Raw genomic sequence first — 14,190 nt, forward strand, 5'->3', positions numbered from 1 at the left:
AATAGTTGCAGCCTTAATTTGAATGAAATTGCCCCCCAAGCGTTACAAAAGAAATACAAAATCTGGATACATTTCTCTGTTATTAATGCACCAACCCTTCTGAAAGTTATAGTTTTATTTATTGAGAACTAAGAACAAGATAAGACTGTGTAGATATTTTTTAACAAATTAAATCTGTTGTGTGTGTCACAATGGCCGGAGGGGAGGCACATATAGGGGAGGGGGGGCCGTGGCCCACTAATCTTAAGGTTGGCAGTGTCCAGCTGCCGTACGTGTGTGTGTGTGTGTGTGTGTGTGTGTGTGTGTGTGTGTGTGTGTGTGTGTGTGTGTGAGAGCGAGAGAGAGAGAGAGAGCGAGAGAGAGAGAGAGAGAGAGAGAGAGAGAGAGAGAGAGCGGGTGAATGGGAGACAAATTGTAAAGTGCTTTGAGACCTTTGGGATGATAAAGCGTTATATAAGTGCAGACCACTCAGTGGCCTAAATCACAGTGTCCCAGGTTGGACCGCAGCCATTGATTTAATGCTGTTCCTCCCATTCGTCTCCCCACATTTCATCCCAATACACTTTGAATAAATGGCATGAATGCCCCGAAATAATAGAAACGTGCCTGCAGCCATAACATTAGTCAGTGTTCATTTGTTGTCATTCAAAGAGCTTTTAGACTCTAAATGGCTTCATTGAGCTCGACCAATCAGAGAGTTAAGGTTTATTATTGTTCAGTTTGAAGGGGTCACCGTGTAGCTACGCTGTAGACTGCAACATAACTGACGTTTCACCCGGGAAACTGGGGCTATGGCAGCTACAGCAATGTCACATGGAGACCTCAGGACTGTGATTGGTCAGTTTAGACTGTGTTTTCTACAATTCTGTGATGCCACAGCGGGAAATTCCTGCAGAAAAGCCTCTGTCCTCCAGACGACCCCCTCCTCACGTTTGCTGTCCTCTCTTCCAGTGAATCAAAGAATTTAAAAGTGATCATTGCATTGCAGAAGTTTTCCACTCAGTAATAAGACAAAGGCAAAAAAAAAGAAGTTACCTCGATGTTCCCCCTCTTCTATTGGCACAAGTAAATGAAGGAATTCCCCCCAAAATTGCTGCTTCTCCTCTCTGAGAGCAGGAGACAGACACACACACACACACACACACACACACACACACACACTGTTTGTTGAGTAGAGGGCTTTGAGGGGGGCTGAGTGTAAAACCTGGCTGTGTGTATGTTTGGGCAGTTCCTCAAAGGCTGTTCTCCTCCTGATGAGCAAACGCTAACTTCGGTCCCCTCAAAGAGGAACTCTCTCTTCCATTAATTCACACACACAAACATCTGTCCACCAAATTCCTCCCGTGCAGCCCTTTGTGTGACTTGTCCATGTCTCTGCACGTCTGTCCGTCTGCCTCTGGTCCTTCCCTCCTTCTGCTCTCCCCTCTTCTCCGCTCACTGCAGCCCTGTTTATGTCAAACAAATCAGGATCTCTCCTCTTCCTCCTCTTCTGCTTCCTCCCTCCTACTACCTTGCGTTTGCTTACCACCGCACTCCCTTTTTTACTCCCAACCCCTCTCGACCCCCCCCCCCCAGCTCGCCCCTCTGCCTCTGAGAGACAACAGAAAGAGAGGACTTTTGATTGAACTGTGTCTTTTTCCCAGAATAGGAAGTAGCTCGGGCACTCGGATGAAAAGGGAAGAGTGAGAGGTGCAGAGGAAAAAGACCAGAAAAAAAAAAGGACAAAGGCTGCTCCAAAGCTCCAGACACCGCGTGAAATCCTCAGGAAAAACAGCCATAATTAGTAGGCTGAGTCTAGTTTTGTGCCCAACCTGTTCATATTTTAAAACGCTGAAGCAACAGGAGTGAAACATTTGGCCTCTGTGTCTAATTCTAAACATGTTCTTGCTCCTGTGACAAAGAGCACCTGGCCAGTATTCATTCTGCATTTCAAAACCCCTGACAGCGCTATCAGTGCTTGTCTTATCAAAGTGAAGTCTGTTACAGTTAATGCAGGCCAAGAAAACTCAGAATAGCATACAGCCAAAAGTAAACTTTACACAAAGCCGGCCATCTTCTATCTTCTGGCTAAAATGATTCACACTGAAGGAAATCTTCCAGAGACCGTAGATGGAGAGTTTTTTTTTTTTCTATCTCTAACTTTACGTTCAGAGTTAATGTGTTGCAGGCAGGACAAGCCTCGCGACCTGTTTTGGTTTGTGACTCCGATACAGAACGCAGCTGTATGTCTAGAGGCTGTAAATAACCATTCTTTTTTATTATAGATTAATATGTTGTGAAAATTGTAGATCAGTGTCTCCAAAGCCTTCACTGCAGCCTGAATGTCGTGTTTTGTTCTGACCAGCAGTCCAAAGCTATTAGGTTATTATCATGGAGGACCAAAGCAACCAGAAAATAGTCACATTCAAGAAGCTGCAATCAACGTATTTGATCTATTTTTCTGTAAATGAATCAAAATGAGAAATGGATTATCAAAATGTCTGGTGATTAGTTTGTTTTGTTCCTGATCCAGCAGGTTCGTTCCTAATCCAGCAGGTTCGTTCCTGATCCAGCAGGTTCGTTCCTGATCCAGCAGGTTCGTTGTTTGTTCCTGATCCATCAAGTTAGCTGAAAAAATAAACTCCTGTGCCGAGTTCCAGTTATTTATTGGGCAAACATAAACTGTGCCCGTGAATGTCTTCAGTTAATGATGCAGGCTTTTATTTTTCACTGCTGGATAAATTCTCCCAGCAGTTATTCTTTGGGTCAGCTGTGATGGCAATTATATTTTATGACAAGAGTGAGGGAAAGTGATTATTGGTTTTTCTTGATTTAATTTTCGTTCTTCGCTGTGGGACTTCTCATCACGTAGGCGTTTGTCTTTGAGTCGGTTCATGATAGAAACAGCCGAGCAGCTCCGTCGGCTCTGAGCGATGTGGAAGCTGTCAGCTGAGTGATGGACGGGCCTTCTGCTTTTACTTTGGTTCATTTTCTCAAATTGTTTGGAATTCGTGGCACATTAATGTCATTTCAGCATTCACACATCAACAAGTCTTCTCACCTTTTGCACCTGCCAACCGATGTGTGTCAGACATGTGCACATCGTGATGTCATTCACACCTTTGAGCTGCCAGTCAACACCTCAGAGAAGAATGTTGACTCAAAGTGCAGCAAAAAACTCGGCCGGTCTCTTCGACTTTCGACAACTGCTTTCGCTTTTCTCCTATTTTTTTCTCGCCACTCGCGTCTTTCCTTGTCTTTTATCTGGTGTTGTGATAAGAACCAGACAGAGAGGTCATCTGGATGCAACATATCTCTGCACACCCACCGCAACATGGCTGCCTCACCCACCTTTCAAATCTGTGGAGAAAACAATATCAGGTGTATTTGTAAATATAAGCCCTCTGCTTATCGCATGTCAGGTTGATGATTCATCTCAAAGACAGCTTTTTTTATTTTTTTTATTTTATCGAGTGTAATGCTGCAGTTCAGAGTTCAAGACCTGGAAGCCGAGTTTCTGCAAATGAACTGTTTTGACATCGTTTGTGGTTCTTGACTCAGTGCAAGAATTCATCATGTCACCGTGCTTCCAGCACAACCTACTTCAGGAGGACACATTGATTTTACTGTGACAGAATGGGTTGTCAGTGTCCCATATTTAGCTGTAATTTCTCAAAATCTTCAGTAAAAGAGTTGAATTATAGATCTGGACTTCAGAGCTGGTCTCACTGTGAAGTGGCACGGCCAAATTCATCCCATTGTCTTTGAGAAATATGTGGTTCTATAGGCTTTGTGACATAGTGACCTCTCATAGGTCAACCTACCAGTAATACTCCTGCTAGACAGGAATATGTAAGCATTTTTATGAATTTCTTTTCTATGTTGTTATTTCCTGGCCGCTTGCTCTCTCTGGAATTCTATTCTGTGGTTCTATGAACATCAGAAGGGGTAAATATTGATAAGATCTCAAAACTCAAACCAAATTGAACTTTTGAAAAATTTGTGTTTTTACTTTGCTGCAGTTCGCAAATCCACTGGTTGCTGAGATTCCACTGAAATGAACTGATTTTATTTTGAAATTCCATTATTTCATAGCTGACCTTTACATGTTAGGACACGAATCCACATAGGGACATTTATAATAAACCACAAACTAAACCGACCGCAGGTCTTCCTAACGCTGAGCTCCACCCTTCTAGACAGTTATAGACTATATAACTCTACGTTAAACAGATACACACACATGTAAAGCTTCAGTGGCCGTTTTACTGTGAAACATTACAAAGACCGTCTCCTTACAGCAAACTCAAACGCGTGGGAGACATATTGTTCGTCATGAGTGTTACATCACACAAGCTTTCCTCATGAATTTTTGGATCACGAATTTTTCAACCCAACAGCAGAGGGGCAGAAATGTAATGAAACCTCATTCCTGTTCCTAAATTTGAACACGTGGGCCTTACTAGAGCCGGGCGCTGTGACTCAGCTGTTAGCTCTCATTTGGGTTTCGGTCATTCCTCGGCCCCTTTGGGTCCTGCTGGACACAAGTCAGGGGGGCTCAGCGCCGATCGGGTGGGAGATGTCCGTCCTCACAACCGACGTGTCGAAGGGATTGGGTTTCCCCCGGTTTCCGAAACTCCGACCTACAGAAGCACAGAGAGCAACATGATCACTCCATCCCGACGGCGCCTTTTATCTCACAGTAACATTCACCCAGTCAGTTGCACTCACACCTTTTTCTTTTTTTTTTGGTCTTTGTTTTGTCATCCAAACTCCAGCAACAGCTTTTTTTTTTTTTTTTTAATGCACTCTTTCAGTTCTTAATATTTCTTTCATCATCTCCCTCTCCGCCTCTCTTTCCTGTTAGCCAGACATTATGACACGCAGAGGTAGCTGCAGTGCTCAGGGGGCTTCTAGGATTACCTGCCGCCTTCCTGCGTATACGTCGAAGCACATTACGACCTGGCATCTGAACGCTCTGCCATTAGATCACTGTTAATGTGCTTTCAAATCAACACGAGTCGGATCATGTTTAAACTCACAGGACAAAGTCTTGCGGAGAATTTTTTTTCCTCCCTTCCCTGTTTTCTTCTTTTTTTTTCTTTTTTCTTTTTTTTTTTGCAGCTGTTTGAGGTTTTATGTCTTTCTCTTTATGTTGGGCACAGAGAGAAAAACAACAATTTGCCATTTGGGCTGCATGTTGGCTCTGTGTGCCGCATTTCCTTCAGTTAACAAATCCACAATGAGAGGGAATGATAGTTATTCTAACCCCAAAATGTGGAATTAGTTCTCGGAAAAATGATTTTAAGACGCATTAAATGTTATTTTTGACATGGCATGCCAAAGCCTTGAAGGCTTTGGAAACTTCCTCCCGTCCTTTCTCCTTCTCTCTGCCTCCTTTTTTTTTTTGTTGTTGTCCGCTAAACCTGTCACTATGATGAGTTGTGTGCAATATTCTCAGGGGTCGTCATGCTTTCACCAGGGCCTCCGTCCTTCCTGGTGCAGCAGCACCTTCTTTGATGTAGCTCCTTCTGTAGCTCCATGCGGGTAGAGCTCGGCCCCGGCTGGCTGAACCCAAACCCAGCTTCTGTTATTTATCATTTTAACTCCAAATATCAGTTCAATTGTTGATCCTGGTTCGAAGTAAAAAGCTGTGGTTACCGTGCTGATTTGTCTTTGTGTTGTTATTTCAGAGCAGTATAGTTCTCAACTGGTCCGGTTTTAGGACCAACTTTTTTCCCTTCGTCGTTTAGTTGCGACACAATTTTTTGAGCTATTCAAATTGTTTTCAGAGAAAGATTGCACAACGCCCTCATGCTGAAACATGAAAGAAACCAGAAAAGTGTAACAAAAGAACAACGAGGCCTGAAAACACAATGAAATAAAAAAGACTTATCCTGAATTACATGTGCATTTCAAACAAGTTCAAACTGGTGATGCTTATCAAGCTTCAAGAATCTACATCCATGAAATGTGAAATCAAAAGGCAGACTCATCCTTACTTAAATTAAAAGTCAGATTTATCTGAATTTAAATCAAAAGTCAGATTTATTTAATCCTAATCACACAATCTTGTTTACAAATGCTCAAATAACTATTAAAGGGACAATTTTGGTCGTGACTGTATTTGCAGCAAGCGACTACTGGATGCGCACAAGCTGTGTATGTCCTTCAAAATAAGAGCGCAGCATCATAAATTCTAATTCAAAATAAGTGTTTGACCCACCAGTTAAAAAAAAACCAACCTGTTTTAGTCCTTACCCTGAACTGACTGTCGGCATGACCACCATCAGCGGGCTGCTGATGGGCTGTGGAGTAACTGACAGGCAACTCCCTCACTGCTCAGAGCCTCAGTAGCATGTTATGGAGTGTGACTGAGACATGACAACGACAGTACAGAGATGTTTCTTCGAGCTTGTGGTCCGAAGACACGGCTGCTGCGATGTGTTGATTGAAGATATTTTTGGAATCAACACCAACTATACAGTAATTACAAAAATGTGGAATACATATCACAAAACACAAGCGTAACACAGAAAAAATCAGCACAAAAAATGTATTCTTTTTCAGGCAACAGATAAGCAAAATACAACCAAATGAACTCGACCCAAACTTATTAGTACCAGGTATTATTATTAGAGACAACTACAAAGCACTAAATGGTTTCGGCTCCGACCGGCCCCGGGGCTAACTGTGAATGAGCGCCTCAGTACTGCAGATGATTATGCTATATGAACTGTGTCCTAATCCTAGTGGACAGCTGAAATTAAAGCCAGGTACGGTCCTCTGACTTCCCAGCATTCCCTGTGATAAACCTCCTCCCCTGCTGAGAAGAATCAGTTGTTTGGGGGCGAAATGCATTTCTGGACCGGTCTGCAGTCGGTAAAGACGAGACATCTTTTAGGTAAATCAGAGCGCAATGATAAAACCAAAAGATAAAGATAACATGCTCTGATGAATTATGATTTGAATTCTGTGCCCAGCGTCTGTGTATGACAAACCTGGTTTTAAATAGAATCAGGAATTTGTATTCGTGTAGACTCCTTTTTTCATGATATTTAATCAAAGACCGAGCAGATATCTTTTTTTCCCTCTAAACTACAAAGCATAAATATAACATAAAATGAATACACATTAATCTGACCTGTATGAAGCCTACATTTTTCATTTAATTAATATTTTTTTGTGTCCTTCAAAACTGCAATAGTGTCACACAAGTGAACACAGAAACTGTTTAATATTTTGTATATTAATACATTTATTTTTTGCCAGCAGGCTGAATTATTTCCTTTACAAAATGATGTAATAGTTCATGAAATATCACAAGTTTGACATAAGCTGTGTCTACACCCTGGATCAGAGAGGTTGTTGTACATTGTAGGAGGAAATATAAAGTTTGGGATGTATTGATTTGGACAGTTCCCCTTTCTCTGAGGTTTCAGTGTAACCGCAGTTTACTCAGAGCTTATGTATCCTTGGGTGGGGAGAGAGAGATGTTTTTAAAGTAGTAATTAAAATAAACCGAGAGGAGCAGCCAACACATCTGAACAGTAATCTATAATTTAAGTGAACTGATGAGTTACGAATGGGTGCGGCCTTATTAAGGAATTATGTGGCAGGATTTCAGATAATTAAAGGCTGTTTACTGTCTCTGTAAGTAAGAGTCATGAAAGCCAACTTTGGTCATTTGATTTAGAAAATCGACTCTTGATGTCTGTGTTTGAATACTGTCTCATTAAATATGTCATCGTTGTTCGAGCTACAGTAACTTGGTGTCCAGTGGCACTGCTTTTTCAGGTCAATGTTGAACCAAGAGAGCTTTAATTAAAGGGTAAAATAACATATAGGCCTATCATTCAGGTAAAATACAATTTGAAATTAGTTACATTAAAAATGTGACAACTGCAGTTTCAGGAATGAGTTTTTGAAACTAAATGTGGCCCTCTCCACCTGTACAATTTAAAAACATTAGCAAACAATAATTATCCACCGCTTTAATTATAGTATTTAGAAACGTGAATACTTATTTAGTCCATCTGTTGATTTCCGCAGATATAATATTAGTAGTGTGGAAAATGAAGTGAAAGCTCACTCGTGCCAAACGTTTCCTTCATTTATTGCTAAACTTTAAGCTTCTAGTTCATATTTTTTAACTTCTAGTTTTTGATCGTGCATCTTTTTTTTTTTTATTTATTTATTTTTTTTTTAAGTTTTCTTAAAGCTAACGGGAGCGCGCGCCCGAGCGGTAGCTCCGGTGGCGCGTGCCGCCGGTGCGGCAGCGAGCGGGTTAACGCAGACAGTGTGACCGTCCTATCAGTGCTCCTCGGCGCAGTCCCAGCCCACCGCCTCCTGCCTCCTGCCTCCGTCCCTCCGGAGAGAGCAGAGAGCCGGGGCTTGTGTGTGTGTGTGTGTGTGTGTGCGCGCGTGTGCGTGCGTGTGTGTGTGTGGAGCTGTTTGTCATTCTGGCAGGACACGCTCCCCCGAGAAATAGCCCGCTCTCCCCGAGACTTGTTGCTGCCTTTTCGGGTTGTATTGTTTGTTTAGCGGCGCTTACGGATATCTTAACGACACCGGAGGAGGCTTTTTTTTTTTTTTTTTTTCTTTCTTGGTAATAACGAAGTGCCGCGTGGTGCGGAGCCCACCGGCGATAAGAAACGCAAAGCACCGGGGAGACACAAAAACACGGTAGGACACTACGAGTACTGGCCGTCTTTCTTCAGACAGTTGTTGTCCGCCGCCTTGTCAGTGCGGTTTTCTCACCACTTCCGTGACCTTTTAGACGAGCAGTCGGTGAGTTTCAGCCGCGTTGATGTGTTCAGAGGTGGAGAGAGAACCGGGAGTGGGAGTTGTGCGTTCGGGTCCATGCGTCGCGGTTGTGGAGCGTCAGTGAGTCTGTCCAAGTAAGTCTGGCTGGAAGCAGAGCAGACGGACCGCAGCACTACTTCATCCCTTCAGCCTCTCCAGTACTCAGCTGGTGTTACTACGAAACTGTTGTTTTGATTGTAAATAAATAGCTGATTTAAAAACGAGTCTGCGGCAGGTCAGGTCACCCAGAAGCTGCAGGAAAACTTTGTTCCAGTAACGTAATAATTCATGTTTTTTTACCCTCAAAAGATGATTAACGTGGCTGTCACCAGGTTGTTTGTACTCATCCTTCATTGTTGCCCTTGTCTGTCAGAGTAACTCAACTTGAATATAACTTCAGTTTGACATATTTACCACGATGTACAACTAATATTAATAATCATGCCAGCCCTTGAAAACCAGCTCAGCTAAATTGAAGAGAGTTTACTTTCCAGTGAATAATTCATAATTATTTGTCTCATGTTTTCATTGTTTTATTTGTTGGCTGGAAGGAAGATAATTGCTTCACTTTTTTTTAAATTTTTTTAAATTTTAAATACAATATCTAATAGTAACTGTAGGTGTACAGACACTAATCAGTCACTTGAAGTGAATTTGCTGCATGTCACACACACACACACACACACACACACACACGCTATTTTAAAACCTTTTTATATGTGCAGTGACCATTAGAAAACAAAAAGATAATTCTTCTCTTTTTCTTTCTTTATCTAGTTTTCATCCTAAACATAGTTCAAAACGTTTGGGTCGATGACATGATAAAAGCAGCAGGTTGACTCGCTGCATTCACTTAATTTACCTTGAGAACCGGCACCGCAGCCAACCTGTGCGTCTACCAGCCCAGCTGTGAGCAGGCGCCCTGAGGGGGTCATACATGTCCTGAATCTCTCCTGACAACCAGAAACATGTCAGGGAATACGTGTCCTAAAGGCAGGTCAAGCATGTGTGCACCTCGCAGGGCCGACCGCCTGCTGCTGATGTTATTATTATTAGAAGCCATGTTGCTATTAACCGTCTCTTGACTGATTCCTGGTAATTGCTGCCTATTAGCTTTAATTAAAGGGATGCAGGATGCCTTGTGCTGTGTAGCCGCCTGTCGCCCAAGGTCTCTCCCTCTCTCTCACACCCCATAATCTTAAACTTCACATGAAAGAAGGCAGAAGAAGCGCTTTGTCATCACCTGCGTTATTCCAAACCACTCGCGCTGGGAATCATTATGCACGCTGGTTTTCGGTCGACATTTTTTTGTTGTTGTTGTTGCTTATTCAGAGGTTAAACGGAGCAGATAATTCCTCTGACTCAGGACCTGTGCGGTTCATAGGGGACTCGGTGGAGCTTTATCCCTAATGGCACAAGTAATCCCTTAAAGCTGAAGGTTTTGCCAGTGAAATTGAGGTGGGAATGACACTTCCATCACGTTTGCTGAGTCTAGACAGAGTTTGACATGTTGGATTAAGTAGGAGTGATGGTTTAGGATTCAAGGTCACTTCGTTTCATGCTCTCGTTACATACCAGCTCAAAGTCGGTCAGAGCAACTGTACATTTAGTGAACCAAAGAAAATCAAAGAGTTTAAACTCATTATAGTGTGGGGGGGGGGGGCTGAATTTTCACATCGTACCTTTAGCCTGGACTTGTATGACAGTTGAAGATGCCCTCAACTTCTTTTCCCTCTTTCTTAAGCTTTCCCACACTTAAGTAAACGAAAGTTAATTGTAGCCTCATTGAAAATCAGCAAGACAGATTTAATAAGTTTGAGACAAATCATAGGATGAGAGGATGAAATCTTACTTGCACTTTTTAATACTTCTTTTGTATCCTTTCCTTTGTTGCAAGTGTTGCCTTCTTTTTTCTGCTACACTTCCTGCAACACTAGCGCACTTTCAGTCAGTTGTTCTGGCTTCTCTTCGATCGAGAACGGCGGCAGAAGTTCCACCATGAACAGATGCATTTTTAAAGCTTTACTTCCAGTCGTTGGTGGTGCAGTTTCGTTCGGCTGTCAGCTTTTATTTTGAAGAGGGACACAAGACCCTGCTTGTGTCCGCACCGTCTGCCCCAGATGTCTCACCTGCCTGTCAACGCTCTACGTTGGTACGCACGCACACACACGCACACACACACACACACACGCACGCACGCACGCACGCACGCACGCACGCACACACACACAGAGCTGAAGCAAAATTCCTTAAAAAGCAAACAAAACACAACAGACTTTGTTTCATATTTAAGTATAACTGTGTTCTCTGTATACTCAGGATTTAATTTTTTTTCTCTCCCAGATTTAATCTCCATTAAACTCTGCTGCTTCCATCCAGCCTTTTTAAGTCATTACAGGCTTTTGACAGCTGTGGGAGACAGACTAATGACTTCATCTGGGTTTCCCTCAGCGCTCTGCTATTCTGAGCTCTGCGGGCTCTGGGGTTATTCTTCCTCTCCTCCCCTTTTTGCAACCCCGTCCTCCCAGCCACCCCTGACCCGACCGGGGCCGCCGCGCTCATGTTTCGCCGCTCACTCATGTTGAGGTGTCACAGAGCGCATTGGTCGCATGCGCCGCATGTCTTGCGCGACGGTGTCGAATGGGAGAAGACGGGCTAGTGGGATGTATCGCTCGGCACTCAAATGCAAGCACATCCATTTTGCAGTGAAATATTTCTTGGGGTCAAGGTTTGAGGGAAATGAAAACCTGTGTGTGCGTGCGTGCGTGCGCGCGTGTACTAAGGTTTCTTGAAAGGTACAAGTTAATAGTTATAGTAAAACTCAAGGTGCAGACGATGGGATTTTAGATCCTTTAATGATATTGTTAAATTGTCAAACTAACAGACGTCACTGCAGTTTTGAAGTGGCTTCAGTCACAGTAGCATTGAGTGGCATTATGCCACTTCAAAGTAATCACATTTCACAGTATACGGGTGCATTATTAAAGCACTACAGTAATCAGTTTTGGTCCGCGGCGTCTGAAACACTTTCCACGTCACCAGCCTCTATCGTTCAGGGTTTTATCTCTCCACGGCATCACAGATTGGAGAGTCTCGGTTCGTTCTTCACGCATCAAGTGAGAGATATTCACAATCCGCCCTGATGCGCACTCAAAGATGTGATGTTTTAAACTCGGACGCTGTGGGAACTGAAATGCAGTAATGGTTTTAACGTATTCAAACGAAAGGTGTGTCAGCTGTTATCCTTTTACGCATCATCTTTTCAAGTGGGTCACAAGCTGAGTGTTTGTTTTGAGTTGTTTGTCGTCTGGCAAATGTGACGAATATTTAGGTGTTTCAACTTCAAATATGAGGGTTTGCTATTTTCCTGCGTTTTGTAGCAAAATATCATTAAAAAAATTTTTTTTTTAAAAATCGACTTTCAAGCAACTTTCGATGGCCGTCGTTGGATAGTTCTCCAGAACTGTGGCACATTTCATTTATTTTTCCTGTAAAGATGATTTTATTTTATTGACTTGTGTGTGCTTTGTCAAAACGGAACCACAGATGTTGAGTACTTATCATGTTTGGAATATGCGTATGTATCTTATCCACTCCTCCATCTGGATAACAGTCACACCGATGAAAACGTTGGACCACTGAGCGTCAATTAGCTCCATCCTCACTTCAGAGTTTACAGTGTTACTAGAGCCCCATTTAATCAGCTGATAATGTCTTATCACAAATATATCTGGATGTATTATATTGTTGTCCTGATATGAAAACTTGATACGTGTTTGATAACATTTCAGTTGATATATGTGTTTAGAATTTTTCCACAGAAAGCCAGTATTGGTTGGGCGTTAACCTGTTCGATCAATCCACTGTTCATTTTCTCCAGAATGAGTTTATTGTTTACATTATAAAATGTCGGTAAATAGTTCATCGTGCCAAAAGTGAGGACTTTATCCCACCACCCTCCAAAACCCCCAAATGCTCAGTGAAATATCATAAAAACTCAAAAATATTAATATGTAGATCCCCCCCTCCCCCTTTGTTAAATAACGTATGATTTTTCAAGTCACCAATTAATTAGTGAAAGATCAACTCATTTAAAATCACTTCGGCCCTGATCTTTAACATTCTGTATAATTTAGATTTTGTTAAAAAGTATTTTTCTTCTTCACTTCATCTGGTTGTTTTAAAAACAACACACCATTCTTGTGGCAGTTTCTCTCCCCCTCTCTCTGTCTTACACACACACACACACACACACACACACACACACACACACACACACACACACACATACACACACACACACACACACACATACACACACACACACACACACACACACACTAAAGTCTTGTAGTACGATTATTCCAGCCGGGCTCCTGTGGGGTTTCTACTTTGGGCTCAGTTCCAGCAGCGCGGCTCACCTTGACCCGACATCACCTGTGAAACACAACTCTACTGCGTTTGAAGTGTGTCGAGCATATCATGGCGCACCTATTTTTTTTTCCCCCCTCTCTCTCTCTCTCTCTCTCTCTCTCTCTCTCTCTCTCTCTCTCTCTCTCCCCCCCTCCCCGCTGCGCTACAATCACCACACGCTACGCATTTTCACTCTCAGTATTTTGTCATTTAAGCTCAAACATGAGGGCTTAAACTTGTAGCACAACGTAAACCTTCTGTTTTTTTCTTACTCTTGTTTTGTAAGCCATACTAACGCTGCCAATTCACGCTCAGTAAATCACGTGGATCTGAATGGACCCCTATTTGATGTGACTGTTGCAAGAAGACTGAAAAAAATCGGTTCAGTTTGCCAAGGATTGCAGTCGTGATTCAGTTTATTATAAAATAAATAAATAACTCCTCATGAGTTAACTTTATTGGGCAGGCGTCTGTTTGCTTTTCTTTGATTTGCCAGACGGCCTTTTACATTTTGATTGACGGCGCTATCGGTGATCATTTACTTGACTTGTCTGATTTTTAGAAATCACCCAACTCCCTGAAAAAGAGAAAAAGTTGTATCTGCTCTTGGTGAGGGCTGAAAGTCCCTCTGTTTCTCCCACGGTAGATTAAATGTGAGCCTCTCCGATGCATCTCTGCTCAGCCTGGTTGGTCAAGTGTGTGTTTGAACAGGCATTTCATTAAGTGTGTGTTCATTCAGGTCCGAGGCGGACACTGCTCACCAACCATTCATCTGTGTGTTGACACATCACAGCTTCTTCTGAGAAGGAGAGAAGGCTACTTTTTAGGTTTCTGCATGTTTAATGTCATTAGTGTGTTTCCTCGGTTATTTCTGCTGAGTGGACAGATTTTTACTGAAAACGAGTTTCCAGCCCTCTTATTTTTCCCGTATGTTCTCCGTCCTCCTCTCGATTTCAAACGGTTCCTCCGTCCAGCTGCTGATGACGGACTGTT

At 42.6% G+C, this 14,190-nt stretch overlaps 1 protein-coding gene and 1 long non-coding RNA gene across 2 annotated transcripts in view; one reads left to right on the forward strand and one right to left on the reverse strand.

Moving 5' to 3' along the window:
• Positions 1 to 4,143: 4,143 nt before the first annotated feature.
• LOC138203679 (uncharacterized) lies at positions 4,144 to 8,840 on the reverse strand. The gene is made up of 3 exons (XR_011178736.1): positions 8,740 to 8,840; positions 6,241 to 6,458; positions 4,144 to 4,622 (listed from the first exon to the last, which is right to left on the reverse strand). It is a non-coding gene; the product is annotated as an uncharacterized lncRNA (long non-coding RNA).
• The window catches only part of disp1 (dispatched homolog 1 (Drosophila)), a 32,726-nt gene continuing 26,922 nt past the window's right edge, over positions 8,387 to 14,190 (forward strand). The window contains 1 exon segment of the mRNA XM_069158691.1: positions 8,387 to 8,664. The gene's annotated coding sequence lies outside the window, so the exon portion shown is untranslated.

The sequence above is a fragment of the Embiotoca jacksoni genome, unplaced genomic scaffold (genome assembly GCF_022577435.1).
Source record: "Embiotoca jacksoni isolate LCO1_2020_lvr unplaced genomic scaffold, fEmbJac1.0.p SCAF_23, whole genome shotgun sequence".
In the NCBI taxonomy this organism is placed as follows: domain Eukaryota; kingdom Metazoa; phylum Chordata; class Actinopteri; family Embiotocidae; genus Embiotoca; species Embiotoca jacksoni.